We start from the raw sequence: 5,275 nt of genomic DNA, 5'->3' as shown, positions 1-5,275 counted from the left end.
GCCTCTCACTGGGTAGAGTGACGTGAAACAGTAAGGCAGTTTTCATCCACCAAACAATAGAAAACCAAATGGAGAATCTACGTGACCCCAGAGGTCAGGCTGCTACAGGCAGATTCCATCTTATCGTACCCCAGTCCCATGTCCATGGCTGGATGGTTGTTTAGATCAGAGGAGGAAGAAATGTTGATGACAGTCCCATTTAGGATGTCATGACATTCTTATCGAAGAATGAGTGGATGTCAGGGCGGGGGGAAAAAAAACAAACAAAACCAGAAAACAAGAGGAAACCACAAAGGGAATAGTTCAAAAAGTAAAAAGCAGTATACCCACCTCAGATAATTAGTGTCCGTGAGAATAGACTCTTCATAGCATATGCGCTCTCCACCCTGTTCTCTTCACACAGAACATGTATTCTCCCAGCCTCTCCTTTGGTTCCAGTAAGAACTATTTCTTGTGGCAGTGCTTGGCAGGCCAGGGTCAGTGGCCACATCAAAGAAGAGTCTCCGCCACCACCCCCAGTACTCATGCAGCCCGAAGCAGAGATTGCTTCCTGCTCCTCACTCCTCTTGCTTGGTCTCTTCTGGTACTGACTGTGTGGTTGAAGGAAATCAGCGCTCTCCAAACAGTTCTGCCTTCCCTTGCCTCCTCATGCTGTCCTCTCCAAAGGAAGCCGGGATGACTCAGAAGGCAAAGGACAGAGGCCATGGCCCATGGACTTACACACATCTGCCCCCACAGAAGCGAATGCCAATCAAATGTTACCCAATGAAGCCTGTAACAATGTAGTCCTTTACTGCCTCACCAAGATTCCATGCATTAGACGTAGGAATTAAAGACGCTGAAGACTGACTTGGATAGCACCCTTTTTTTATTTACCTTTTTACCCCAGTAGGACGAAATGTCTTTCTGCCGGTGTCTCCTGCTTCCAATTACTGACATTTCATTTGGATGTGTTCCTTCTCTTTGGTTATGTAGAAGTGTCAAATGACGGCAACTGACTGGGGCTGGAGAGATGGCTCAGAAGTTAAGAGCACTGACTACTCTTCCAAAGGTCCCAAGTTCAATTCCCAGAAACCACATGGTGGCTCACAGTCATCTACAATGTGATCTAATGCCCTCTTCTGGAGTATAGGTGTACATGCAGGGAGAGCACTGTTTACATAATCTTTTAAAAAAAGTTACTGGGAGGCTGGAGAGATGGCTCAGTGGTTAAGAGCACTGGCTGCTTTTCCAAAGGTCCTGAGTTCAATTCCCAACAAACACACAATGGCTCACAGCCATCTGTAATGTGATCTGTTGCCCTCTTCTGGTGTGCATGTGCAGATGTACAGGCAAGCAGAATATTGTGTGCTTAATAAGTAAATAAATCTTTAAAAAAAGTTACTGACTCAACAGCAGAGCACACCTCAGGGTGGGCATCATTAGGTCACAGTCTCAGATGTCCTTTGCACATCATCACACACCTCTGTCACTGGGCACCCTGTGCCACAACATCAGTATGTTGTCTTCTGTGTTGGCTTCCAGGCCTTTCTGAAGAAAAAAAAAAAAAGCGAAACTATGTTTCCCTTTTTTGTTTCTTATTTTTAAATGGCAGATGGTTAGGAAATATCTTCTTTGCTCTTATAATTATTTCCCCAGTTTTTCTCCACCAAGCAGCAATTACTCTCAGGCATACTCTTCCTTAGAAGTCATTATCTAGCTCCCGGAGAGAGTAATCACAGGGAGTGTACTCATCTGATGCACTTGATGGCTTGTCTCAGACTTCCACTGAATATAATTTGTACCCCAGTAACTAACACCAACTTTAAACATGCTCTGTTGTTATTTTGTTTGTTAAGTGGATCAGGTTTCCTCACAAAGTATTCATGTGTTTCGTGAAGGATAGTTTTTCCTGAGTCTCCCACAAAACATATTTTCAAAAAGAAATTAGGCATGTCAGTATTGAACTGCAGACATTTTCCAAGGGAGACATAGAGGGAAAACAAAAACAAAAACAAAAACAAAAATCTTTGTCTTTGGTTTAAATTACCAAACATTTAGGCCATGCTGAACAATTTACAAAACATGCAAATTATCTGCCTTGTGGAGAAATAAAACCTCTTCTGAATTTATTTTTCAATGCTAGCAATATTGAAAACAAGTTAATTTACATTACACCAAAAAAAAAACCTCCTAAGATAGATTTAATAATTAAGTATGTAAATTAACTCCTGGCAAAGTACCAAAAAGAGGCAATTACCAAGCTCACAGAGGAAGTATCACTTGTTTCAATTTGGAAGTAGTAAACAAATGTCAAAGGACAATTTGCTCAGAGATTTGGGTGTTTGTAAATTGTAATATTAAATACCCAGCAACCTTATTTTACCAGAGATTAGCCTTGATTAGTTTTGAAAAAAAAAAAAACAAAAACAAACAAAAAAAAAAAAACAAAAAACAAAAAAACCAACTAGTTCTTGGCTTTTGCTGTTCAGTGCAAGGATTTTGAGTCAAGATTTGAGGTACACCGTCTATGTGTGCCTGACGGAGTCTATCACTAGAATCTTTCCTCCTAGCTCTAGGTCATTTGTGCTGCTGTACCAAATGTCTCTAAGTAATTATAAGGGGGAGAAAAGCTTATTTCTCTGGCGTGGAGAAATGGCTCAGTGGTTAAGAGCGCAGGGTTTGGTTCCCAGCACCCATGTGACAGCTTACCAACCATCTATAACTCCAGGCCCGGGAGACCCCATGCCGTCCTCTGCCTGATGTAGGCGCTGCACCCAGGTTGTGGGCATGCAGAAAAAACACCCATCATATAGAACAGTATGTTCATTTAAAATGTGTATTTCTCATAGCTCTGGAAGCTCTCAAGTCCAGGATCTGAGCACAGACAGTTTGGCTCAGTCTCTGTTCCCTGGATGGAGGAGCCATGAGCGCGTCTCCTCTGGAGAAGGTGAACATTGTCCATACCTGGCAGAGAGTGGAAGTCAGGAAGGACAAACTGTCGAGTCCCATTAAAGGTGTCTGACCCTTGACCACACTCCACCCTCGTGGTTTAATTACCTCAGGAGGCCACCTCTGAGTGCTATTACTTTGGCAACTATGTTTCAAATTATGTATTTGGGAGACTGTACACTAGCCTGGAAGAGCCTTGAGGTGTGAGAGCGGCTGGCTCCTGAAACAAGAGAGTTGGAAGGGTATCCCAGCCATGTTGCTGAGGCCGCCTGGGGATGGCAAGGGGACCCAAGCACCTAGATTGGCTGGAAATGTCTATGTCTGTCATTTGGCCACTGAGGACATGCTGAGAGCCATGGTTGCTTCAGGTTCAGAGCTGGGAAAAAACCTGAAGGCAACAGTGGATCCTGGGAAACTGGTGAGTGATTAAATGGTTGTGGAGCTCATTGAGAAGAATTTGGAGACTCCTTCGTGCAAAAAAAAAAAAAAAAAAAAAAAAAGAAAGAAAGAAAGAAAAAAAGAAAAGGCTTTCTTGTAGACGGCTTCCCTCAGACTGTGAGGCAGGCTGAAATGCTCGATGACCTCATGGAGAAGAGGAAAGAGAAGCTTGACTCAGTGCTTGAGTTCAGCATCCCAGACTCCCTGCTAATCTAGAGGATCGCTGGAAGGCTGATTCACCCCGAGAGTGGCCAGTCCTACCATGAGGAGTTCAACCCTCCAAAGGAGCCCATGAAAGACGGTACCACTAGAGAGGCCCTGATCCGAAGGGCAGATGACACGGAGAAGACCCACCTGGAGGTCTGCCACACCTAGACCACTCCCCGGGTGGAGCAGGACAGGAAACGGAGGATTCATTGCGCCATCGATGCAAGCCAGACCCTGACGTTGTGTTTGCAAGCATCCTGGCAGCCTTCTCCAAAGCCACATCCTAGTAACAGAAGGCCAGGTGAGACCACACCACTGCTCATCTCCCCGGCCATGTGATCCCTGCTCTTAGGTACTGGGAAGAAGGGAAAAGGGTGGTCAACGGAAGGAAGCAGGGTGAGGGAAGTGGTGACTGGCTCAAGAGGAGCATTGGGAACAGTGGCAGTGTTGTAATTAGTAAGTTTTGTTTTGTTTCTACCCATAGGTGGGAATTTTTAAAGTATAAGCAAAGGAGAAGATTAAGGTTTTAAAAACCGTGATTGGAGGCTATCGGTGCAAATAAGGAGATGTGGTATTATGTGTAAGCAATCAGACTTTCGTCCCCTCTGGACTATAAAGCTAACGCTCTTAACAGACCTCAGCTTCTATGTAAAAACCTTATGGACCACCAGGCCAAGGATGCAGTGGTCAGAGTGCGCCTGTGTACCCCATACAGAGGGGGGGACTGTTGGCTGCTGCTCGTGGCTCCCCATTCTGTAAGGCAAAGACTCATCTGCACATATGGAAGAGATAGGGTGTGATCTTGTGGGTGGTAGTTGGGCAAATCATTTTTACTGGAACTGTGGGGAGCAAGGGGAGAGAGATCCATGCTGATCATGCCCGACAGTCACCTGCCCTGGTGGCAAAGCTTTCAGCAGCCACCCTGCACACACTAGTCTACCACTCTGTTTTCATTCATCCATGGGACCCTTTAAATAAGTGAACAAGGGCAGGAGTGTAGCTTAGTTGTAGCTAAAATGTCAAGCTAAATCATCCAAAGATTGTCCTCACCCTCACATCCTGTGACTGGGATCACTCGACAACACTGTCGTGTATTTCTCAATGAGGTGCCTTTTATAACTGACCAAATGCTGCCATGTTTGGCCCCTGAGTCAATAAAGAATATTGAAAAATTTGTAAAAAAAAAAAAAAGTCATGTATTTGGGAGGAAACACAGCATGCCAGCTAGAGCATCTCCAGCCCCAGTGCCTGAGCTTCTTGGTTTCTGCCCCACTTCTGGAAGTTCAGTGTTAATGCAGTTTTGTAAAGGAAAGAAAGCTTTTGCTACCCTCGGGCAGCAAGACTTCTCAAACACGGAGGGTCAGAAGCATCTCAGCAACAACAGCACACTTGTAGAGAACAGACAATAATGCTCTTGGGTGGGGCCGGAGAGATGGCTCAGAGGTTAAGAGCACTGACAGCTCTTCCAGAGGTTCTGAGTTCAATTCCCAGCAACCATGTGGTAGCTCACAACCATCTATAATGTGATCTGATGCCCTCTTCCGGCTGCAGGTGTGCATGCAGGCAGAGCACTGTATACATAATAATAAATAAATATTCTTTTAAAATGCTCTTGGGAACTGCTGTAGGAAGAGGGTAAAGATACATGCGAAACTCATGAATTCCAGAGCAGCACCAGAGCAAGGACCCCTCAGTGCTT

General features: G+C 44.9%; 1 pseudogene; it reads left to right on the top strand.

Annotated features, from left to right (window-relative positions):
* The first annotated feature begins 3,175 nt into the window (after positions 1–3,175).
* LOC127196154 (adenylate kinase 2, mitochondrial-like) lies at positions 3,176–3,863 on the top strand (annotated as a pseudogene).
* The last annotated feature ends 1,412 nt before the right edge of the window (positions 3,864–5,275 follow it).

This window comes from Acomys russatus, chromosome 12 (assembly GCF_903995435.1).
Source record: "Acomys russatus chromosome 12, mAcoRus1.1, whole genome shotgun sequence".
Lineage (NCBI taxonomy): Eukaryota > Metazoa > Chordata > Mammalia > Rodentia > Muridae > Acomys > Acomys russatus.
The sequence above is the reverse complement of the archived record's forward strand: the minus strand, read 5'-3'. Positions and strand labels throughout refer to the sequence as shown.